Consider the following 27,166-nt stretch of genomic DNA (forward strand, 5'->3'; position numbering starts at 1 on the left):
AACCAAACACGCTTCTCCCTCACACAACTAGATGGCTACAATTGGTAATAGCTTGCTTGTCTAAAATAGTATATTCTCACTCAGCCAAAACCCTAACTCTGACTTTCACACTAGTCTGTGCTTGGGAAGAAGAAAGGTTTATATAGGAAAGATGGATGGGAGATGGATCCTCTTCTCATGGGAGAAGGACTTATCCCTTGAGGTAGTTCCATCATTATAGGGGAAAGGAGCCCAAACTATCATCCTTGACCCCATCCAGCCAAATCATTTACTAGACTTCTGTTACGGAGCTTCTAGAGATGGAATCTTTGGCTCTAATTTAAAAAAAATTCCATAACAGGACTAGTGCAAATGGAACATAGCTCAGTCACACCAATCGAGACAGGGAATAATGCTAATCTCTTCACATTGGTACAGGGGAGACAAAGGTCATTAGCACCGATCTTGTAAATTGGGCAAAACAAAACTTTGAGGGGAAATGGTGCAAAAGGGAAATGATCTGCTCATGAAGAGGGAAATAATGGGAGTTTCTCCATGAAGGCAAAGAATGTGGGGCTCACAGTAGAGGTCCTCCAGGATCAAGGAATGTGGAGTACAGGGATAGTGACAAAATGTTGTGTAACACTTAGTGCTTCATTGATAAAGGCACAAAGATCACTTGGAGAAAAATATACAACACATTCATGCAGGAGAGGTTTCCAGGGGACTTAGAATATTTTCATGCATATATCAATATCAAGAAGTCCAAGATGCATAGGATCACATGAAAGTTCTAGGTCATGCCATGTGCAGAGGTAATTGAATGGATCATCGTACACATGGATGATTCTCACATTGTGCTACGTAGTGAGAGTGGTAGTCAACTTTCCACCTACACCAGTGAAGACATGCAAACATATTATAAGATGCTCAAGCCCATTGAATATGCAAATGATGACTTTTACATAAGATGGGAAACCCATGACACTGCTCATGTTATCAAAACATGGCTTCAAGAGCCTTCCAAGTTCCGCCATCACCCATCTGTAGTGTATCTGACAAAGATTCCCAGAGATGTATATCATTGCCTAATAGCTATGTATTTTCGACTGTATGGGATTAAGAACGCTAAGGTATTTTTAGAGAAATAGATATACACGCTCAATATAGTAGTGACATGAGAGAAGGTTTTCAATTGGGCACATATCCTATCATTTGTGTTATAGCATCATGTCGAACAGGAAAAAGCATCTTTACGAGTGAACCAGGCACCAAAATTCTACATGTATGCATTTCTCTCAGATGGAATCTATGCACAGTATGCATTCCCGGAAATGAACTGGAACTAGATTTCTGAGGATAAGTTCCCGGTCTACTTTCAGCATAGACTGTTATCTGAGCTAAGCTTCAAAGTTGTATACGAGAAGTTAGATGAACACTTCTTTGCAGTAATATTTTGCAGGATTTTTGAGATCGATCCTCCTTGCATGATAGATCATGTATAAGAGTCACTTCAAGATATCGCAAATTGGTTTGCAGCTCCACATGTTACATATATTATGTGCTTCGGTTTTTAGATATCCCCTCATCTTATTCCGCGATATGTGACTAACAAAGTGGTCATGCAAGAAGTTGCAAATTAGCTAGACAGGGGATTATCAATAATTTTTCATAGGAGGAAGAAAGCCCCTTGGCCTACCTTTCCATTGAGGATCAAATTGTATGAATTAAAGATTCACAAGGCTTTGAAAATAAAGATACAAGAGCTGGATCACCTACACCTCACCACTAAATATTTCCATGGATATGATCCCAGGGGAATTGTCAGGGAACATTTCAAAGGATCATTCAAAATACAGGGTACTCATCTATGTCTATAACAAAAGATGAAAAGATAAATAACTAGTACAATGCCAACATGAAGACACATCCAATATTGGATAACAACTCACACCATGATCCACCGACTCAATATTTGCAAGAGCATGAGTAGGAGGAGATACACCTAAAGTAAGGAAACTAGCTACCAAGATAAGGACTAGATATTCCTCGACATGTGAAAGCAATAAGAAATGGAAAGTTGATCCCTTAAGCTCAAGAGCTAGACAAACAAAGTAGGAGAAACGAGAAATAAAATAAGAGGCGAGGAAAATACAAATGGATGAGTTACTTGAAGATAAACAAGAAGAAGAAGAAGAAGGGAGGAGGAGGATATAAGAAGCACTGCAGAGGCAGTCCCAGGTGTTAGAGTCGGTCTGGTCAGCCCTCCGTCAGAGATCAAAACTCTTTGTGCATTTCAATTTTAGGTGTCTCGCTCCATTCACTCAGCTGCATTTCGCTAGGGACATGCCATGATATGATGGAGAAAGTCATGCTAATCATTTTCCCTCATGTCTGGCTCATGCTGGCTCAGGTCTTTTGTCAACAATCACCAAAGTCCATGACAGTCAAGGTCTGGTCCTTTACAGGACAAAGTCATTTTCTATGTTTGGGTCTAGGAATTCATCAATTTGGTCTTTGAAACATGTCCAGAAAAGCCATGCAGGCCAGAGGGAGGCCCTTACACAACTATGGTTCAGAGAGCTTCATCGTCACGTGGATAGACTTCGACTCTTCTTCAAAACTCTGTTTTGAAGAAAAGTCAAACAAGGTCATTTATGATAAAATTTTCCAAAAAATCACCAGTTGACTTTTCAGATGCAGTTATGGTTTACATGGCCAAATGCTCTGTCATATAGTCCCTGCAAAGATGTGCCGAAAATTTCATCATTTGAGCCAAAATGTCAAAGGGAAAGTGAAAATCAGTGTGTTTAAAAATCAGTGAAAAAGTGCAAAACACAACATTAGAAAAATGGGTTTTCAAGGAAGAAAAAATTAAACCCATCTCCTCCAAGGCTATAAATACATGTTTTGACCCAAATCAAAGGCATTGTGCTGCTACAAGACTTGGAGAAGACATTGCAAAGGTGTGAGTGTGAGATTAGAGTGTTGGAAGTGAGTGGGAGCAGGTTTTAGAGGGCGCGACGCACATTCCAGGAGCGCGGCGCACATCCCAGGAGCGCGGCGCACTCACTGGGTGCAGCGCACACGCAGCCAACCAGCAGTTGAATATTTACATAGGTGCGGTGCATACCCAGCGCGCGACGCACTGGGATTTGTGCGCGACGCACACAGTCCAGGGGCCGAAACACGTTGCCAAAGCACTCCAAATTTCGGTGAATGCCATCAATTCAAGAGGTAGGCCTTATGACATCACCGGTTCATCAATTTTGTCAATGATATGGTGTTCATAAGATGTTTGAATGTCACCCAAAAGCATAAGGTCAACCATAAGAAAATCACCAAGAAAACGATGGTTGGGGTTGCAAAATTGTGTTGTTAGTGCCAAGGTTTCACTCCACTCACCTTTTTCCCCTCACCTCTCATTTTTCCCATCTCCCCTTGATCATTTTTCCTAAAACCCCACCCTAAATCACTATCATAACCCTCTCCCTATTCCTCCACTATTTGGTCAACTCAAAGTCACCACAAGACCAGCTCATTGTGCAAGCCAAGCTGTGGGAGAGGGGTGCATGGTCGAAGAGTCAAAATATTAGGAGTGACTTAGGGTGATTTCAGGGCACACGGCACACTCATTGGGCACGTCACACACAGAGCCCGTCCACTGTGTAAATCCGCGCACTCAGAGCACGCGACGCCTAAAAAATTTGGATGCTCACCAAATTTGAAAGGTAGGCCACCTACCTCCATTCTTGCATCAAAATTGAAAGGAATAGCATGGTTGTAGGGGTATAAATCAAATTCAAACATTTTTATAAATCCAAAAAAAGAAGACACAAAGAAAACATAATCCTAGGGTTTGTGCTACAGTAACAGTGCTGCCAAGGTGTTTCAAACCCTACCCCATCAACACTATACCCAAACTACTCCCAAATCCCTGACAAATCTCTCCCTTTAACCCCTATTCCCATTTCATCATTCCCCTCCTAATACTCCCTGTTTTATTGTCCCCTTGGTGGCATATTTTCAGAGCAACTACCAGCTTCATTGGAATTCAAGGGAAGCATAAAAATCAGGGTACAAACAACAGTAATGGCATCCAAAGTTTCATCAGAATATGAGGAGGAGACCCACAGTGACACAGCTTCGGGAGAAAGGGCCCAAAGGAGACATCATTGGAGTGGCAGACATCTTAGAGATGAGCCAAACACCCTCACCGAGTTGCAGGCATGCCCTCTTGCTATGTCTTGTTTCCAGCACTTAGCATGTTTTGAATTTTGTCAGAGGGTGGCAAATGTCAGAGTTCATCATGAGTTGGCCCGTCTTTTTTCACTTCACCTACATGGAGGACAGTCTATCTTGGCTGGGGTCACTTTCACATTGACACCCGAATCCATATCATTGGCAACAGGCATACCAAACATTGGAGAGCAGTGGCATAAGAAAAAGAAGGTGGAGAGGCATCATTATGAGCCTTACATCAAAGACAGCTGTTTGAGCCACCTCACGAGAGTTTTTCCATTCAGATTTTTGAAAGATGAGTATGCCCCGCTCATGAAATTGATCATGAAGTACTTCAGTTGCGAGGGGAGGTTTTCTCGCCTTTATGCCTATCACATCAGGTTGCTCATGCACTTCACCAGGGTTCGGATGATGAACCTCCCATTTTTCATCTACGGGAACATAGAGAGGATGAGAAATTTCATGCAGCACAAGACCCCTCGACAGCAGCTTAATAGTGTGTATCACTTTGCCCTTATCCGGATTTTGGTAGACCATCAGTTGGGATTGCAGGGTATTGCTTGGGAGGACTTCATCTCCCGTGACTTCTTCAACGCTCCATAGGTGGTTTCAGAGGCAGAGCATGAGGTAGGGGGCCCATCTCATCAGTATGAGCGACATGAGATTGCCACTATGCCGGTATACATCACCTATCAGAAAGGCAGTAGACCCTTATTTGCAGCAGCAAAGTGAGTGTTATCTCCACCCGGGGTGGAAGGGACCTCGCTTCCGACATTCACATCACAGGAGCAGGGTAAGGGTAAGGAGCCAGTGCAGGAGGAAGGGCCATCAGGTGAGTGAGAGACCGAGTTTGTTCTCCTCCAGGATGATGAGATAGATGCAGAACCAACAAATGCGGAGCTTACAAAGATCATCCAGGAGCAGTAGTCAATGATTGAGTCCTAGTCCCTTGATTTGGAGAGGGCCAAATGGAACATGAACTACCTGGAGCGGAGAAACAAATAGCTTGAGGACCAACAGACAATCATGGAGCTGCAGTACATCCGTGAGCATCGCCAAGCTGCTCAAAGAAGAAGGGTTGCGCTCACATCTTTGGAGCAAGCAATAAATGAGGATCGCGAGGCCAACCTTGAGAGGTTCAACATGCATTTGGAGAGGCTGCTGGACAAAGATGATCAAGACCTTGCTCTATTGAGACATATGGCTTTCCGTTACAGGGTGCGAAACATGAGTGCATAGGCCCGGATAAGGAACTTGAAAGTAAAATTGAGGAAAGCAACAAGAAGGGAAAAATGGGCAAAAGAGCAAGATTGGCTTCAAATCTTGGATGAGGCTTCCTTGGCCCAAAATAACACCCCATAGAGATCCTCCAGCCCAAATTTCAAAAAATTTGGGGAAATTTTGGTCACTTGGTAATTTTTTGGGTAAAAAATAGGGATTTTCTCCCTGTGCACCGCGCCACTGGCGCGACGCTAAAATTCTAGGGCTCCAATTGAGAAATGGCTTGAAGATTTAGATTCAGCAAGAAAAATTACGACTATTGGTGTTCGGGCAAGAAATTTGGGCAAGGTATGAGTCTCCAAAAGGTCAAAAAACACCCAAAAATGGCCTCTCTGCCACTCTTTTGACACACAGGAAGCAGTCTTGGGAGAATGAATATTTGGAGGGGCAAATGAGCACCAAATTCAAAAATTCCAGTGGGGTTAGAAATTAGACAGGACATGATTTCCAACAAGCCCACTTGGGCACATTTTGGACACCTTCAAGTGCCCCAAAAAGGGCCCCAAAGTAGCGCGACGCACAGAGAAAATGGCGCGACGCACAGAGGAAAAATTGCCAATTTGCTTCCGTTTCGTGAAATTTCGGTTCGCGACTTCTCCAAGTGGGCCCGCTCATATACACTTCGGTTTTTTGGCACCAAAGGTGGCATTTAAATTTTTTTTTCTCCAGATTGGCTTCTATCCAAGTGGCGGAGGAAGGCAAATGGTCACCCCAAGCCAAATGTCATGTTTGTAGCGCTGCACCTGTAGCTAATGGTTGGCTCTCCATCTCCATTTTGTAATGATTCGAGTAACTCCCCAACCCTTGGGCGTTCTATCTCTTCCTTACACATTCTATATATTGTATGCAAGCTATTTGCAAAGGGTTGGTTGGCTTGTAACTTCTGGGAGACTGTGGGAAAGAAACTTTGTTTCTTCACTGTGTATTTTTGACATAGAATTAATGAAAGGCAACGGCTCTGTTTCATGAGATTCTTGTGGTTTTGAGTGTAGCAAATGCGTCTCTTATGTTTTCATATGTATTTCATTATGTTTCATAATCCAATTCATGCTCATTTCCAGTGAAATTTTCTGAGTGAAATTAGGTAGAATTCAATTTTATTGCTCTGCCTGTGGGAAAATTTCATGTTCAGTGTTATTCTTTTGTTGAAAAGGATTCATGTCACTATGCCCTTTTCACTTTCTTCAACAATCTATTCATGCCGCGGTACCTCAAACTAAATTGTTACATTTTCCACCTACCTTGCCTCACGGAATAATTTGTGCCTTTGTATTAAATTCTCTGTTCTTTGCTGAGCGCCGGTCCCATAACATCCCAGAAGCTCGGTCATTCATGAAAATTGTTTCCCGAATCCCTATTCACTTACTAGCCTAAGGTAAATATTTCATTTTAAGTCATCTACCATTTTCAATTATCTATTCACTGAGCATGACTCGGAGAGAGCCCTCTCCTGCTCTGGTAGGGCTAGCTACCAGACTGAGCGTGGTTTGTGGTTACCCTAATTTTTTCCTTCCTTCAACCTAAGTTAGATTTAGGTGCTAACATAGTGGCGACTCCACTGGGGAATAAGTTGAAATCAAATCCCCTTGTTTCATAATAATTCTAAGCTTCCAGATGATGAGCTTAGGATTGGAAAGGCCGAGTAAGTTGGTTGTGTCCTGTGATTTTTCTCAATAGCACGCTGGCTTCAAGACAATATACCAGAGCCAATCCAGACCCGAATCCTCCTCATATTTACGAAAACCCCAATTTGATCCCAAGAGTCCTTCGTTAAGAAAGCACCATAACTCCCGTGTTCAAATCCCATTCATGTCTCGACATTTTTGAGTATCTTGAAGAGCTTGAGTTTGACGAATGGTTTGAGATATCATTGTTTGAGTCTAAATCCGAAAGGGTTGTTGATTATACTGTCCCCAATACGCAATTTCTTGTAGACCTCGAAACAGAAAGAGCTAATAGATTAATTGATAATTACATTGAAACACAGCCCCAAACTCCAATTGCAAGCCCCTTGCAAACTGTGCACACTCCTCCAACACCTCCAAGGCCAAATCCACCAAGAATGATGGCTGCCCGTTTTGCTCCCCTTGTTCTGCCCCAAGTTCTAGATGACATGCCAATGGATTATCAAAGTAAAATCTCGTTTTTTGATGGCACTCCTAACAACATTACTGCTTAGCAACATGTAGACAAAATGACATACTTCTATGAACTTCATGAGATCGATGTGGAGAACGTGGCAATGAGTCTCTTTGTACAGACATTTGTAGGTGATGTGAGGAAATGGTTCAGAGGTTTGCCGACAGAAAGTATCACTACCTTGGCTGAACTACAAAGACAATTTTTGAACCGGTGGGAAGTGAAAAAGAATCCCCTTCAAATTCTGGCCGAATATGAACAAATTAAACGGAACGCTGGTGAGTCGGTCCAAGACTATTGTGTTAGATTTAATGCAGTCTATAACAAAATTCCAGATCATCTAAAGCCAATTGTGGGGCTAGCAATGATGAAGTTCCGGATGGTTTTGATGCTGACATGGCGTACCAATTAAGAGAGAGAGAACTGGCCACAATGGAAGACATGCAGAAAATTGCGGTCAGCGTTGAAGCAAATCTGCTGTCTAAAAGCGCTAGAGTGAAAGCAGAGAAGAAAATCACTGTGAAAGAAGAATCTTCTTCAATGGATCAACTTCTCAAAAAGGTAGAGTAGATGCTTGAAAGGGTAAAACTTGACAAGCCAGAGCCACAAGTTAGGAATCCTAACTTTCGTGGCCAGCGGCAACCACAATATATAATACAACAGAGAGATCAACGAACTCAAGAACAGACATCACAACAGCCGGTACAAACACCTTTGCAGCAGAATTTTGTGCATGGACCAGAGTCAGATGAGGACGAGAATGTAATAGGTGAAGAAAACCATCTCTTTACTCCAGATGAGCTGCCTACTTACATTACCGAAGAGGAAGAATGTGCAGTGAATTCAGCTGCACACCAAGACACTGATTTTATTCTAGCTAGCGACACTGTGTTGGAAGAAGAATCAGAAGAATATCAAAGGGGATATATGAATGCTTTGTACGCACAACAATAGCGATATTCACTTAGACAGAGAGATGTGCCGGCCAAACCAACTCAGGAAAAGAAGCAGGGTGAAACAACAAAAAATGATTCATCAGCTACACAAAGAAAAGGAAAGGAGGCGGTTGGTCTGGAGAGCAGCAAATCAAAATCAACAGAACAATCACAGCAACCAGCCACATCAAAAGAAAAGGAAAGGAAAGAGATCCCAGTCAAAGAGGTAGAAAAGACTCCCGCTTTTAGCTTAGAGAATGAGATTTCTAAGTTAAAGGTATCCATCCCCTTGACTGAAATAATGAAGAACAACAGTTATAGAGGACAGATTTCTAAAATGTTGAATTTGGACCCAATGTCTGACATGGTAAATGTAGAAGATGATCAGCCTGAAATGATTTTTGGACCAGCATCGAATGGTGAGTCTCCTGATAGCGATGTGCCACCCTTCTATATCAGTTTACGATTGCATGATTTTGTGTTACACAATGCCATGTTCGATTCCGGAGCTTCTCACAATCTCATGCCTAAGGCTATCATGGATAAGCTTGGTCTGGACATCACCTGGCAATATCATGATCTCTATTCATTCGATTCCAGCAGAGTAAGATGTATAGGACTCATCAAAGACTTAGTTGTGAGTTTGGATCAGCTTCCTATGAAAAATGTTTTGATGGATGTGGTGGTAGCAGATATTCCTCCAAGGTTTGGCATGCTTCTTTCCAGGTCTTGGGTAGCGAAATTGAAAGGGACACTACAGCTGGATTTCTCCTATGCAACAATCCCAGTGTTTGGACAAATGAGGAAGTTATATCGGGAACAAAAAATGAAATATATGATCACAAGCAAGGAGAAACCTATAAATCATCCTATTAACTATGTACATACAGATTTAGAGTCTTTTGTTTTGTTTTCAGATAGTTTAAATGAGATAGATAGTCAGATAGTAGAAGTAGATGACATTCTGGAAATAACAAAAAATTTTAGAGAAATTTTGAAGAAAGAAAGACAAGAAAAGCAGGAAAATGTTGGGCAATCAGCTGAAAGTAATGGACAGCAAGCAGACAAGGCATGGCAAACAGATTTCCAGCACTTACAAGAGGAGGAAGAAGGCTTGTGGACCATGGATTTCGATGGAGCAGTAGGAAATGATGGCGCTGGAATTGGAATTTGGGTACGCAGTCCTTTCTCCACCCCAAACACAGTGCCTAGCAGCATGAGGGTTTGCTCTTACAAGCTAGCCTTTGAGTGTTCAAATAGTGAAGCTAAGTATGAAGCTCTGATTGCTGGCCTGAAGATTCTTAGAAAGTTGAATGCAAAAAGGATTTCGGTATATGGCGACTCCGAGTTGGTAATAAAACAGGTCAGAGGTGAGTATCAAGCAAAACACCCTAGGATGCGGGCCTATCATAATGCAGTTTTAGACATCTTGAAGTTATTTTCAGAATACACCTTGACATGTGTGCCTCGTATACAAAATAGTATCGCTGATGCTCTTGCCAAGGCAGCAAGCAGTTTGAAGATCCCCATGAACTCCAGCAATAAATTTGAAATCCATGTCAAGCATCATCCAACCATTCCAGACAATCAGTGATATTGGCAAGTGTTTCAAGATAATGAGGAGATTAAGGATTTTCTGCTGAACAAAGGCAAGTTCAAAGAAACCTCAATTGATGTAGAAAACAATGAAGGCAAATGGAATGGTACAAATGAAGTGCAGATCAATGAAATGGACGTGTTGCAGCTGAAGAATAACATCACTCCTAAAGGCTTGATACCTCTAGAGGAACTTTTTTATTAGGATGATGTAGCCTGCAAGCCAACATTGCAGCCAACGGAGAAGGGTGTAAAAGAAGTCAACATCGGTACAGCTGTCAATCCAAAGTTGGTAAAATTGTCCAAAGCATTACCGCCAAAGATCAAGGACAAATACATCAGTTTGATGGCTTCATTTGCAGATGTGTTTGCTTGGGACTATTCTGATTTAAAGACCTATGATACAAATATTATTCAGCACACAATACCCATTAAGCCCAATCAAAAACCATTTAGACAGAAGCTGAGAAGGATAAATCCAAAGTTTCTGCCATCTATCGAAAATGAGGTAAACAGGTTGTACAAGTCAGGTATCATTGTGCCCATCAGATTTTCAGATTGGATATCTAACTTAGTGCCTGTACGCAAGAAAACCGGTGAGACCCGCCTATGCATTGATTTCAGAAATCTAAATAAAGTCTCATTGAAGGACAACTATCCGCTACCCAAGATGGACCATATACTTCAGCGAGCAGTGGGGGCATCTCGTATGTCACTGCTTGATGGTTATTCCGGATATAACCAAATTTCTGTCCATGAAGATGATAGAGACAAGACAGCATTCACCACTCCATGGGGAACCTTTCACTACGCCAAAATGCCCTTCGGTTTAAAGAATGCAGGTGCCACATTTCAACGAGCAATGGAATTGGCTTTTGCAAATGAGAAAGATGTGTTTTTGGTGGTGTACTTGGATGATTTGACGGTATTTTCCAAATCTGATGAAGAGCACATGCATCACCTAAAAACTGTCTTCCAAAAGTGCAGGAAATATGGTCTATCGCTGAATCCTAAGAAGAGCTTGTTCGCCATGGAGGAAGGAAAATTACTTGGGCACATCATTTCAAAGGATGGCATTCATGTAGACCCAGCACGTGTGTAAGCAATTCAGCGAATCGATCTTCCTAGGAACAAAAAAGAGATACAATCTTTTAATGGTAAGATGAATTTTTTGCGTCGCTTTGTGCCTAATCTTGCAGAACACTTAAGAGAAATGACCAACATGCTTAAGAAGGACAGCCAGGTGAAATGGATAGAGGAGGCTGTAAAATCTTTCAACTTGGTCAAATTGGCCCTTTCTTCAGCTCCAGTTCTAGTCAGCCCGGACTACACTCAGGATTTCATATTGTTTTCATTTGATTCTGAGCACACTATGGCAGCGATATTATTATAGAAGAGAGATGATCATGAAAGACCCATTGCATTTTTCAGCAAGGCCATAAGGGATGCAGCTTTGAAGTACAACATCATTGAGAAGCAAGCCCTGGAATTGGTGAAGGCATTGAAGGATTTCCGAGTATATATTCTACATTCTCACATTCTGGCCTATGTCCCTAATATTGTTGTAAAGGATGTTTTAGTGCAGACCGATCTGGAGGGGAGAAGAGGCAAATGGATTGCAGCCTTGTTGGAATATGATGTGGAAATAAAGCCCACAAAGCTGGTCAAAGGACAGGGGTTGGAAAAGCTCATGGCCGAATCAAAATTTCATGCTTTGGACATAAATATGATCGCTGCCATGTCCGATGAGAATGAGGAAGGAATGTCAATTCAAGTATCCGAAATATTTGCATTGTCCCCATGGTATTCCGATATAATATATGTGCTGAAGAATCTGTCACCACCACCCGGCATGACTAGAAACAAAGCGAGAACACTCAAATTAAAGGCTGCCAAGTTCTGTATTTTGAATTCTGCACTGTATTGGAAAGATCCTGGTGGAATTTTGTTAAATTGTTTGATGGAAGAAGAGGCAAAGAAAGTCATGGAGGATTTCCACAAAGGAGAGTGTGGTGGTCATCTTTTTTGGAAGTCAACAGCGAACAAAATTTTAAGAGAAGGGTACTACTGGCCTACTTTGTTTGTTGATGTGTATAAGATGGTCAAGCGCTGTCATAAATGTCAAATTTTCGAAGGGAAACATAAATTACAGCCTTTTCCACTTAAGCCTATTGAGGTGAGCGCTCCCTTCCAGCAGTGGGGGTTAGATTTCATTGGGGAAATTCATCCCGCCTCTTCCAGACAACATAGATGGATCCTTACAGCAACGGACTATTTTACAAAATGGATTGAGGCAGCCCCTACCAGACAAGCCACAGACACGGTAATCATTTCATTTCTCGAAAATAACATCTTGTCTCGCTTTGGTTGTCCAAACAAATTAATCACTGATAATGCAGCAGCTTTCAAATCGAAAAGGATGGTAGAATTTTGTCATAAATATCACATAATCTTGGGTCATTCAACTGCCTATCATCCGCAAGGCAATGGATTGGCGGAATCTTCGAATAAATCCTTGGTCAACATCATCAAGAAGCTGCTAGAAATAAATAAAAAGAGCTGGAATAAGAGGTTGGTCCATGCGCTTTGGGCAGATCGGATCAGTCAGAAAAAGTCCATTAATATGTCACCGTTTGAGCTTGTTTATGGAGTTGACACAGTATTACCCGCCTCTCTTGCTGCCCTGGTGGTCAGACTTCTTCAGGAGGCCGGCAGTGAAGAAGATCCCATGCAGAGAAGGTTGAATCAAATGATCCACTTGCAACAAACAAGAGAAGAAGTTTTCAAGAACACATCCAAGTTGCAGGAGAAGATAAAGAAAATCTATGATAGAAAAGAAAAAGCAGATAAATTTCAGTTGGATGATGTGGTGCTGAAGTGGGATGCAAGGAATGAAGAGAAAGGCAAGCACAGAAAGTTCGAAAATCTGTGGAAAGGTCCTTCCAAGATTGCAGCATATAGGGGTCAGAATGCCTTTCTTCTTAAGGAAATGAGCAGGCAAGATTGTCCTGGAGGGCCGATCAATGGTCGACTACTCAAGCGGTATCACTGTTGATCTATTAACGCTGCTTCCACTGTCATTGTAAATACCATTTTTATTTCAGTTTGGTTTCAGTCTGTAAATTTAGTTTTTGAGTTATTTCAATGTCGAGTAGAGCCAATTTCTTGGTCATTTTAGTTTCATAAATAAGTCAGAGTCCTGTGTTATTTATCGAAATGATGACTCCATAGCCCAATGGACAAAGGCACTGCCTAGCTCTTCCAGAGATCTGCTGTTCTTGGCACCTCCAAGGAGCTACCATCCCCCATTGGAGCCAATATTAGAGTCGATCTGGTTAGCCCTCCGTCAGAGATCAAAACTCTTTGTGCATTTCAATTTTAGGTGTCCCGCTCTATTCACTCAGCTACATTTCGCTAGGGGCATGCCATGATCTAACGGAGAAAGTTGTGCTAAACATTTTCCCTCATGTCTGGCTCATGCTGGCTCAGGTCTTTTGTCAACAATCACCAAAGTCCATGACAGTCAAGGTCTGGTCCTTTACAGGACAAAGTCATTTTCTATGTTTGGGTCTAGGAATTCATCAATTTGTTCTATGAAACATGTTCAGAAAAGCCATTCAGGCCAGAGGGAGGCCCTTGCACAGTTACGGTTCAGAGAGCTTCATCGTCACGTGGATAGACTTTGACTCTTCTTCAAAACTCTGTTTTGAAGAAAAGACAAACAAGGTCATTTATGATAAAATTTTCCAAAAAATCACCAGTTGACTTTTCAGATGCAGTTATGGTTTACATGGCCAAATGCTCTATCATACAGTCCCTGCAAAGATGTGCCGAAAATTTCATCATTTGAGCCAAAATGTCAAAGGGAAAGTGAAAATTAGCGTGTTAAAAAAATCAGTGAAAAAGTGCAAAACACAACATTAGAAAAATGGGTTTTCAAGGAAGCAAAAATTAAACCCATCTCCTCCAAGGCTATAAATACATGTTTTGACCCAAATCAAAGGCATTGTGCTGCTACAAGACTTGGAGAAGACATTGCAAAGGCGTGAGTGTGAGATTGGAGCGTTGGAAGTGAGTGGGAGCAGGTTTTAGAGGGCGCGACGCACATACCCAGGAGCGCGGCGCACTCACCGAGCGCGACGCACATGAAGCCAGCTCGCAGTTGAATATTTACATAGGCACGGTGCATACCCAGCACGCGGCGCACTGGGATTTTCACGCGACGCACACAGTCCAGGGGCCGAAACACGTTTCCAAAGCACTCCAAATTTCAGTGAATGCCATCAATTCAAGAGGTAGGCCTTATGACATCACTGGTTCATCAATTTTGTCAATGATATGGTGTTCATAAGATGTTTGAATGTCACCCAAAAGCATAAGGTCAACCATAAGAAAATCACCAAGAAAATGATGGTTGGGGTTGCAAAATTGTGTTGTTAGTGCCAAGGTTTCACTCCACTCACCTTTTTCCCCTCACCTCTCATTTTTCCCATCTCCCCTTGATCATTTTTCCTAAAACCCCACCCTAAATCACTATCATAACCCTCTCCCTATTCCTCCACTATTTGGTCAACTCAAAGTCACCACAAGACCAACTCATTGTGCAAGCCAAGCTGTGGGAGAGGGGTGCATGGTCGAAGAGTCAAAAGATTAGGAGTGACTTGGGGTGATTTCAGGGCGCATAGCACACACACCAAGGAGTGCGACGCACTCATTGGGCGCGGCGCACATAGAGCCCATCCACTGTGTAAATCCGTCACTGGCACGGCACACCCAGAGCACGCGGCGTACTGGGAATTGCGCGCGGCGCACAAAGATATAAAGCCCAGAAACTAATCAATTTGCCTAAAAAAATTTGGATGCTTACCAAATTTGAAAGGTAGGCCACCTGCCTCCATTCTTGCATCAAACTTGAAAGGAGTAGCATGGTTGTAGGGGTATAAATCAAATGCAAACATTTTTATAAAGCCAACAAAAGAAGACACAAAGAAAACATAATCCTAGGGTTTGTGCTATAGTAACTGTGCTGCCAAGGTGTTTCAAACCCTACCCCATCAACACTATACCCAAACTACTCCCAAATCCCTGATCTCTCCCTTTAACCCCTATTCCCATTTCATCATTCCCCTCCTAATACTCCCTGTTTTATTGTCCCCTTGGTGGCAGATTTTCAGAGCAACTACCAACTTCATTGGAATTCAAGGGCAGCATAAAACTCAGGGTACAAACAGCAGTAATGGCATTCGATGTTTCATAAGAATATGAGGAGGAGACCCACAGTGACACAACTTCGAGAGAAAGGATCCAAAGGAGACATCACCAGAGTGGCAGACATCTTAGAGATGAGCCAAACACCCTCACCGAGTTGCAGGCATGCCCTCTTGCTATGTTTTGTTTCCAACACTTAGCATGTTTTGAATTTTGTCAGAGGGTGGCAAATGTCAGAGTTCATCATGAGTTGGCCCGTCTTTTTGCACTTCACCTACATGGAGGACAGTCTATCTTGGCTGGGGTCACTTTCACATTGACACCCAAATCCATATCATTAGCAACAGGCATACCAAACATTGGAGAGCAGTGGCATAAGAAAAAGAAGGTGGAGAGGCATCATTATGAGCCTTACATCAAAGAGAACTGTTTGAGCCACCTCACGAGAGTTTTTCCATTCAGATTTTTGAAAGATGAGTATGCCCCGCTCATGAAATTGATCATGAAGTACTTCACTTGCGAGGGGAGGTTTTCTCGCCTTTATGCCTATCACATCATGTTTCTCATGCACTTCACCAGGGTTCGGATGATGAACCTCCCATTTTTCATCTGTGGGAACATAGAGAGGATGAGAAATTTCATGCAGCACAAGACCCCTCGACAGCAGCTTAACAGTGTGTATCACTTTGCCCTTATCCGGATTTTGGTAGACCATCAGTTGGGATTGCAGGGTATTGCTTGGGAGGACTTCATCTCCCGTGACTTCTTCAATGCTCCACAGGTGGTTTCAGAGGCAGAGCATGAGGTAGGGGGCCCATCTCATCAGTATGAGCGACATGAGACTGCCACTATGCCAGTATACATCACCTATCAGAAAGGCAGTAGACCCTTATTTGCAGCAGCAAAGCGAGTGTTATCTCCACCCGAGGTGGAAGGGACCTCGCTTCTGATATCAGCATCACAAGAGCAGGGTAAGGGTAAGGAGCCAGTGCAGGAGAAAGGGCCATCAGGTGAGTGAGAGACCGAGTTTGTTCTCCTCCAAGATGATGAGACAGATGCAGAACCAACAAATGCGGAGCTTATAGAGATCATCCAGGAGCAGCAGTCAGTGATTGAGTCCTTGTCCCTTGATTTGGAGAGGGCCAAATGGAACATGAGCTACCTGGAGCAGAGAAACAAACAGCTTGAGGACCAACAGATGATCATGGAGCTGTAGAACATCCGTGAGCATCGCCAAGCTGCTCAAAGAAGAAGGGTTGCGCTCACATCTTTGGAGCAAGCAATAAATGAGGATCGCAAGGCCAAACTTGAGAGGGTCAACATGCATTTGGAGAGGCTGTTGGAAAAAGCCAACCATGACCTTGCTCTATTGAGACATATGTCTTTCCGTTACAGGGTGCAAAACATGAGTGCACAGGCCCAGATAAGGAACTTGAAAGCAAAATTGAGGAAAGAAACAAGAAGGGAAAAACGGGAAAAAGAGCAAGATTGGCTTCGAATCTTGGCTGAGGCTTCCTTGGCCCATCATAACACCCCATAGAGATCCTCCAGCCCAAATTTCAAAAAATTTGGTGAAATTTTGGTCACTTGGTAATTTTTTGGGTAAAAAACAGGGATTTTCTCCCTGTGCGCTGCGCCACTGGTGTGACGCTAAAATTCTAGGGCTCCAATTGAGAAATGGCTTGCAGATTTGGATTCAGCAGGGAAAATTATGACTACTGGTGTCCGAGAAATAAATTTGGGCAAGGTATGAGTCTCCAAAATGTCAAAAAACACCCAAAATGGCCTCTCTGCCACTCTTTTGACACACAGGAAGCAGTCTTGGGAGAATGAATATTTGGAGGGGAAAATGAGCATAAAATTCAAAAATTCCAGTGGGGTTAGAAGTAGACAGGACAAGCTTTCCAACAAGCCCACTTGGGCACATTTTGGACACCTGCAAGTGCCCCAAAAAAGGCCCCAAAGTAGCACGACGCACAGAGGAAAAATTGCCAATTTTCTTCCATTTCGCGAAATTTCGGTTCACGACTTCTCCAAGTGGGCCCGCTCATCTACACTTCAGTTTTTTGGCACCAAAGGCAGCATTTAAAGTGCTTTTTCTCCAGATTGGCTTCTATCCAAGTGGCGGAGGAAGGCAAATGGTCACCCCAAGCCAAATGTCATGTTTGTAGCGCTGCACCTATAGCTGATGGTTGGCTCTCCATCTCCATTTTGTAATGATTCGAGTAACTCCCCAACCCTTGGGCGTTCTATCTCTTCCTTACACATTCTATATATTGTATGCAAGCTATTTTCAAAGGGTTGGTTGGCTTGTAACTTCTAGGAGACTGTGGGAAAGAAACTTTGTTTCTTCACTGTGTATTTTTGACATAGAATTAATGAAAGGCAGCGGCTCTGTTTCATGAGATTTTTGTGGTTGTGAGTGTAGCAAATGTGTCTCTTATGTTTTCATATGTATTTCGTTATGTTTCATAATCCAATTCATGTTCATTTCCAGTGAAATTTTCTGAGTGAAATTAGGTAGAATTCAATTTTATTGCTCTACCTGTGGGAAAATTTCATGTTCAGTGTTATTCTTCTGTTGAAAAGGATTCATGTCACTATGCTCTTTTCACTTTCTTCAACAATCTATTCATGCCGCGGTACCTCAAACTAAATTGTTACATTTTCCGCCTACCTTGCCTCACAGAATAATTTGTGCCTTTGTATTAAATTCTCTGTTCTTTGCTGAGCGCTGGTCCCATAACATCCCAGAAGCTCGGTCATTCATGAAAATTGTTTCCCGAATCCCTATTCACTTACTAGCCTAAGGTAAATATTTCATTGTAAGTCATCTCAGACCGTTTTCGATTATCTATTCATTGAGCGTGACTCGGAGAGAGCCCTCTCCTGCTCTGGTAGGGCTAGCTACCAGACTGAGCGTGGTTTGTGGTTACCCTAATTTTTGCCTTCCTTCAGCCTAAGGTAGATTTAGGTGCTAACACCAGGAGGAGGAGGCAACATGAAGATTGGAAGCAGAACACTTGACTTAGGAGCTGGAAGAGGAGCAGCTCGAGGAAGAAGATACCATCCAACCAATGGAGGAAGAACCAGGTACTCCAAGAGAAAATCCTCTGACAGGCGGTCATCTTCGATTCGGAGACATGGGGATCACACCTCCATTAATTGATAGGGTCATGAATGTATGTAGTGTAACATTCGATTAGCTGAAGAAGAAGATCACGTAACAGAGGTATAGATATTTCTCAAAGGATCCTAATAATCCAGTCTCAGTTTCCACAGAGAAGGTGATCTATGCCAACACTAGAAGAAATCTGAGGGAAATTATGGCAGAAAATGTTGCATTCGCTACTACAACATAGGATAACTCAAAGCACTTGTTGAATGAGAATGCCGGGTTAAGAAGGGAACTTGCTACATTGAAGCAACAACTATAACATCTTGCAATGGAGAACCAATGCCTATCATCACAGAACTTCAATTTTGCAAAATGGCAGTCATCCATGCAAGAAGAATTGGGGCCAATGGAGGATACTATGGTAGAATTAGATGATGATATGATACTGATATAACAGGTTATGGATCCTCTTAGTGACATTCAAAAGAATGCACAAGAATTGGAGAAGCTCCTAAAGATAACAAACAATGCAGTTGACTAGATGCAAGAGTGTACTGCTAAATACCCAAAGTTTGTGCATCATATGGAAAAGAAGGATAAGATTGTTGTAGGAAACAATAAAGTTCAGTTGAGACTCCACCTACATAACTAATCACATCTTGGAGCATAGACAATTAGCACTATGGATTCCTATAACTTACTGCATAATGGGTTTGAGTCTCTTACAAAGAAGCACAGGATTCCCGCCATCAGATCTCTTGAGGAAATCATAGGTAGTGAGGTCATATTTCAGTATATCATAGAATATATTGAACAAATCAAGAAAGCGACAAAGAAGGAATACTTGGAGGTAACCAAGGACATTATTCAAAAGTATGCCTTTGCAACAATCAAAGCACACATGAATCTCTTATGGTTGTGGAATAATGTATAGTCAATCTCCAATAGTATTCTGACAGAGGCATTGGAGGTGAATATGCACTACAAAGGGGACTTCTCAATCTGAGTCGAAGCCATCGCGAAGGAGTTCAAAGAATGAAACACTTACATTACAAGTGAACTCCATGAAGAAGAAAATAATTTATCCATTTGATGAGTTTTTCCCATTGTCAATTTTGTCTTTTTATTTTTATTTTTAAGGGTGGTTCACAGACATTTAGTGGCTGCTACATCCATAGGAAAATCTAGATAGATCAACCTGAAGGGATCTACTTGTCAACCAAACTAGCAAGGCCTGACCCCAAGTGTGTCGAGGAGATTTGGCCCCGTGACCTCCCGATAGGAGAGATATTTAGCAATAGAAACTCGACCAACTAAATTATCCCTTGGGGATTGTCAATTTTGTCTTATTAGGAAACCATCTCATTTGTAAATTTTCTTATGTAATAAATATTATGAAATGAAGTGCAAGGGACACATGTGGAATATGAAAAGCCACACATTGGAATGTAAAGAGTTATGTAGTGAATATGGATAGTCATAGGAGCTGAAGAGTCATGAGGAAACTCAAAGGCCATTGTAGTTGTTATAAATAGCTCCTCATAACTCAAGCAAAGGGATTTTTTGAACCATGGCTTTTGGAGGGATTTAGATTCTAGAGTTCTTGCCTTGGCTTCTCTTGTAAGACATAGGAGATAGATCACTCTTTGGAGAAACAAGTTGTGGCCTTGTGTTCCACTATTAGATATAGTGTTTCATATATGTAATAATGTACATGGGATCTTACACTTTTAATTAGAAGGACAATGAGCCGAAATTCCTTCATACATGTATCATAGATGTAGTTGGACTATTCTAGTTATGTTTATGGTATATGTTGCTTTATCCACATACTAAGTTAATGAACTATTTTGTTGCGTCTCTATGACTATTATTGAATGAATGTTGTTACGTTTTAACCATTGTTGTTTACTTTGTGGACTAATATGTAGGTACTCAACAAGCCATTATCTTTATTTTTGGGCCCCCCTTTAGGACATTACTATTTCTTTTCTAACCAGTGGCTCATTTACCTCACCAGCTATCGAAGTCCACCTCGTACACCTTACATTGGATGTCTCACAAAACTCACATTCTTGTTGTCCCAAGGCAATGTGTGTTCTCTTGTGTCGGTTGATACCCAAGGCATATATTTAAATCATTCGAATGGTGGCTAGACCGTATGAATGGATGGGACTCGTTGGGCCTCCAACTTGTCATGATTTTGTTGATGAAACCATCCATTTTCGCATAATTCCATTCACCCATTGTCAACATTTTTAACCATATTTCTCCATAAACAGACCAAATTCCTGCATACATGTTTACATGGTTTATTATTATTATTTCTATTACTTTTAATGAATTAAGAAAAACTTTTCTTGGTTTTACTAACGATAGTTTGGCCAGTTCAATATTTTGCAACTCAAGTCAATTTTCATAGCTATCTCCATGGTTGAGGTAGTAGCACCACTCTAGAAGGAAATATGACACTTGGGATTGGTTTCTAGAAGCTCCAATATGGATTTTTATTGGTCAAATTCCACCCAACTCACACGTGTGGACCTCCAGCAAGAGATGAAAGGAAAAACGAAGTAGTTTTGACTAGTAAACTTCAAACGTGTTTTCTGAGCAAATGAAAATGAATTTTGGAAAAATAAAACATGGGTTGTTTTCAGCACAAGCCCAATTAGGTCCTCATTGAGAAATTTCCTCAAATTAGTTACCATTTTGAGATATTCTTGGGGTACTTTGGAGCCCTATTTTACAAATTGCATGAGAAAATGGTTTTGTAATTTCACAGTCAATGCCCAGTCACCAAAAATATTGGAACGAGCTGTTATTTAGAAAATTTGTGGTAGGGATATCACATTTATCATATTTCAGCTGATCTTTGATCCAAGTATCCATCAAATAAGATTGGATTTTATTTTCAAAATTGATCTCATGACCAAAACTCAAGCAAGAAAATTCTGAGTTTGTTAATTGCCTCAAAACTCTAAATTGCAGTCTCTTTGATGGGAGGAGAGATCATATGTCAATGATGAATATTAACTTGTAATTGTTGTTGTTATTTGAAGAAGAAGAACTCTGTTTTTTCGGCTGATCTTTGATCCAAGTATCCATCAAATAAGATTGGATTTTATTTTCAAAATCAATATCATGACCAAAACTCATGCAAGAAAATTCTGAATTTGTTAATTGCCTCAAAACTCTAAATTGTAGTCTCTTTGATGAGAGGAGAGATCATATGTCAATGATAAATATTAACTTGTAATTGTTGTTGTTATTTGAAGAAGAAGAACTCTGTTTTTTTCCCAATGAATGTAATCTCTTATATGGTGCAACTCCTAATGAAATTGGTGATTTGAATCAAGTGATCTAAGTTTATAATTCCTCACACTCACAAGGAGGACCCCCGATGGAGTTGTGAGATAATACAGTAATCTCTTTTCTTTTTTTTTAGGAGGGCCCCTGGTGGAGTTGTGAGATAATATAGTAATCTGATTTTTTATTTTTTATTTTTTATTTTATTTTATTTTATTTATTATTATTATTTTTTCCAGTATTTTCTTTGATTTAGTTTTTAATCTCTTTAGATGTTTGAATTCTCTATTTTCAATATAGTTTGGTTACTTGCTTTTTTCTGTTTGTTATAGGTTTAGTGCTCAATATAAACTTAAAAATCCAAAAAAAATTTACTTGGAAGTATTTTCCAAGAATTGCTTTCATTTTCATGTTTGTTCTAGTCATCATTTTGATAATACATGAAGGCTCTTGCACTTGAAATTTTGTCAACATATCATTGTTTTTCACTGCTTTCTAGAATAGTTTCCAATTCCAAGTTTTGTAGAATAGTTGTGCTTTTAATTTGATAGTTAGATTTCCTTTCATTGTTTAATAGAATAGATTTCAATTTTTGTTCAGTATAATAGATTTCAATTTCTTGTCCAATTAGAATAGATCTCGAAGTTTTGATAGTATAGTTTTCTTTAAAAGTTCATTTAAATTTCGAAGTTTTGAGTTTGAATTCATTGGCCTTTTAAGACAAAACATGTGCATATGCTTATCAAAACTTAGTCATAAACAGGTTTAAATCCTCATGTGCAATTAGATTAGTTTCTTTGAATTGAAAGTAGATATCCTAGCACATACAATGCATGTATACTTCGCAAGCTCACGTACCTGGATTGACATATAAATGCAAGTAATTTAAGAGTCAATTAAATTACCCAACATGCTTCCTACACTAAACGGTGTGAGGTCTAACTGGGACTTCACATCAGGGAGACCCCCTTACAATGTTTGCGGCATACAACACCATCAACACTTGCCTTGCAACTTTTTACCCTTGTTGAACCCTTGGTAGTTGGAATAAACTTAGAGATTGGGTTGTTGACCCAATATTTTTGCAATACCAAACTGACCCGAAAACATAATTTATAATTTAAATGAACAATTTTATAAAAATATATAATGACATTTCTATAAAATTAAATTTACAAAGTTAAAACTAGTATTAAAAATAACCTAGGTACCTGTATAAGAATCATTTTTCCTTAAAAATTTCATATGCCTAAAAATTTAGCAAAGAAAACTAACAAAATTTGAAAATTTTGTGACATTTCAAAGGGGTCAAAATATGTTACAACATAGGATACAACTGGGGATCGCTTCCCCATGTGGGACGCAGAGAACTAGTATACCATGTGCCTTTCTTTTGGGTATGGAGTTATAGTCACAAAACCATCAATTACTTTCCACTTGCAACCTGCAATTTGATATAATCAAACTGATACCAATCCAAATACTGTAACTTGCAATCTAACAACTGCAACTTGTAATATGTAACCTGGAAAAGTGTAACTATTGCAAACTCAAATTGATTTATAAAACTCACTCCACTGCTTCTCCATTAGGCTATGAGATCACCAACCCACATTAGTACAATATCCCACAATTTATGTCATGTATACTAAAAATTGAAGACTGGAATCATATTATTAAAGCCATTTGAGAACTGAACTGCCAATAAAATCCAATTTGAAACAAAAAATGTGCTTAATCCTATGTGTTTATTTATCACACTTTCCATGATCTGCTTCCTCATGTGAAATAAAAATTAAATGCAACTATGCAAGCATTTTGTTTAGTGGTTGAACTTCTTGTATGTCTTGATCAAGGGTAAAATCAAATTCAATATTGACAAAATTTTAAAAATTGAAACAAAAAGTTCTTCAAAATAATGAGAACTAATATCAAAATAATCCTAAAGACTCTCACACTGTCATATAATCCCTCCAATTACATTTTTTCTTTCATGCATTTCATTTTGTTGGTTGTCATGAAGTGGAGCAAAAACCAAATCAAATCTCTCTTATTTATGCTCACTCTCTTGTTATTCTGCATTAAAATCTCCAAACCATTGCATTATTCCATGAAATTTGGAACCTGTACCAATCCTTAACTGAAACTGAGAATTAATTGCTAAAATTAAAATTGAAAATACTGCATATTAAGGATTGATATATTTGAGAAGGAATGAAAATTGATAGCAGGTCTAATCCATTAGGCTATGGTGTCATTACCATTTTGTTTTTATGAATTCTTCCTTTTACCAATATCCACACACTGCAAAATCACACTGTTGAAACTTAGGCAATCCATATATTTCACACCAACCATTGATCTATTAGACACTGAATGTTGAAAGCAATCTTATTTAATTTCACACTTCTAATTGACTTAGCTGAAAATTAGCATTGTTAGGTGTAGTCATACTTCCAGTGCAACTAAGTGAAAATTGGATTAACTAACAAACCACCTTGCATGCAACTGAAAACTTGAAAAATATTTACAATATAAAACACAAACTCTATAGGAAATTGATATTTACAAGTGAACTCGGAAAGTTGCATCATCTGTTGACACTATAGATTTTTTATCACAACAAAGAGGAAGAAAAATATAGAGCTCAATGCAAATATTACTAAAACTTAAAACAAACACGACAATGAATGGAACTAACATTTCGAACCAGTGGAATATGTAACCTAGTGGAATCGCCAAATAAACAAAATGGAGCTTCCATGTGTGAAAGCAATATTTAATTCCTATTCCTTGTTCATCAATAAAGATTAGAACTAGTCTTGATCGTTCTTTGAGGAAAGATATATTTGCTACTAAACTCCAAAGAAACGACACCAAAATTTGTATCTATTTCTCAAAGGCATTTTTTGGCTGGGAAATTGCACCAAGAAACCAACTCAACCAACTTTAGGTTCAAGCTGGCACTCGAACACCTTGGATACTTTTCCAGCGAATTGGTATATTAAGTTGGAAGTGTGGAAAGGAACACAAGATTGGAATGAAATGGCATAAAAATTTAGGACGACCCTTAGTTTTGAGGCAGAAGAGCTAGCACTTGATGAAACATTGAAGGTGTTGTGGCAGAAGATATTTGTTGAAAGAACCAATGGTGTTGTGAAACATGCCACCGTATTCTGCACTTTGACATCTGTAGCAGATGCAAGAGTTTTTGGAGTGCTAAAACATAATAGAGCAAGGAGAGGATGAAGACGATCCCTGGAACATTCAAATTCTAAAAGTGGAAGGGGAATGTGCAGTAGGTGGAACGCAATTGCAGTTTGCAGAGTACGCACAACCTATTAGGACTCGGAAGGTGAACATTGGGATAGAGGAAAGTCCCAAGATGCCAGTTGTTGGAGACTATTTAGATGATGACACCATCAAAAAGGCTACAGAATTGATGCACGTGTATTGGGACATATTCTCCAATATCTTTGAAGAAATGAAGGGAATTGTCATGGAGTTAGGAGAAATGAGGATTCCCTTAAAACATGATCCAAAGCCCGTGAAGCTACGACCTTATTGAATTAATCCCATCTATAAGGAGAAAGTTAAATGGGAACTAGAAAAAATGTTGCAAGTAGGAATCATCGAACCAGCGGAAGAATCAAAATGGATAAGCCCAATGGTGGTCTAGAACAAGAAAGAAGGGGAGATTAGGCTTTGCGTGGACCTCCAAAATTTAAACGATGCTTATGTGCGCAAGCCCTTTCCTACCCCATTCAAAAATGAATTTTTGGAGAACATGGGTGGATAAGAGGTTTATTCCTTCACCAATATGTTTTTTAGGTACCATTAGGTGAGGACCGCTAATGAAGATCACCCTAAAACCACCTTTGCAATGAAATGGGGATGTTTCCAATATACAATGATGTCATTCATTCTGAATAATGCACTAGTTATTTTTTCAAGGATAATGGTGGCAACGTTCAAAGAATTTATCCATAAATTCCTAGAAGTTTATTTGGATGACTAGACATTTTTTAACCTATTGAAGAAGAACATTGAGATTCTACGCCTGATGTTAGACAGATGTAGACAGTTACAAATCTCTCTAAATTTTAAGAAATGCATATTTTGTGCTCCTTTTGGTATTTTGTTGGGGCATGTTGTCTGCAAATAGAGGTTGCTGGTGGATCCAGCTAAGATTGTTGTCATAGTGGATCTGTCACCTCCTTCGTCAATGTGGTAGCTGAGATATAACTTACGACATATAGGGTATTACCGAAAGTTTATACAAGGATATGCTAATATTATAGCACCCATGGAAATGTTATTGAAGAAAGGAGTAGAATTCCAGTGGACAAAGGAGTGTTAGCAGGCCCTAGACACCTTGAATGAGAAGATGGTGTATGTGCCTATCTTGGTATTTCCAGACTAGCGTAAAGAGTTCCATGTGCATGTAGATGCATCATCCATCGCACTAGGTGTGATCTTGGCTCAACTTGGGGAAGGAGAAATTGATCACCCTATCGCCTTTGCCGGTAGGAGGTTTTCAATTGTGGAAAAAAACTATACCATTACTGAAAGATAAGGGTTGTTGTGGTGTACACCCTCCGTAAGTTAAGACGCTATCTATTGGGAAGTAATTTCAAGTTGTATACCAATCATTCTTACCTAAAGTACCTCATTTTTTATCAGAAGCAATATTTCTTCGAAATCTTTTCTCCTAAGTTTGACATTTCAGTTTGGGGTCCTAAAGCGACATCAATTTTCCAGTTTTAAACAAGTGTTGTATTTTAATTTGACAACACTCATAAAATAACTTGTGATTTTGATGTTTTCATAGCATCTATTGAATCCATGTTTGTCAACAAAAAATATATCAAATTGGTAAAAAATTATAAATTTGGTGGCACAAGATTTAGTTTTATAAAATTAATGTTCTCGGTTCTATAGTAGAGTTAAAACTTTGTTTTGTCAAATATATTGGGCCTGAGGTTCAATCTCCAAGTTTTCAAACTAATCACCAAAACCCAACAATTATCAACGAAGTGCTAAGCTAATGAGGGTCAAGGAGCTCACAAAGAAGATAAAACCCTTGTTTATTTCATCAATGTGGGACATATCCTCATAGATTATGTTGGCATTGAAAAAAAATACAAACTAAGAAAGAAGGTAGTACAATCATCATATGGCACCAAATAGCATTCACATGGAGCACCGAGCTATCTTTGTGTCTATCCATCTATTGAAAAAAAATTATAATTGAATGAACACATGTCAAATATAGTGAAGGCAACGATTAACCAACACAAAACACCTAGAGAAAGGTTCATGCATTTCCAAATGTAAAATGTTATGATTAAACACTCATTTT

The sequence above is a fragment of the Pinus tabuliformis genome, chromosome 3_2 (assembly GCF_031772625.1).
Source record: "Pinus tabuliformis cultivar Carrire ecotype Pingquan chromosome 3_2, CPIR1, whole genome shotgun sequence".
Taxonomy (NCBI): Eukaryota; Viridiplantae; Streptophyta; class Pinopsida; order Pinales; family Pinaceae; genus Pinus; species Pinus tabuliformis.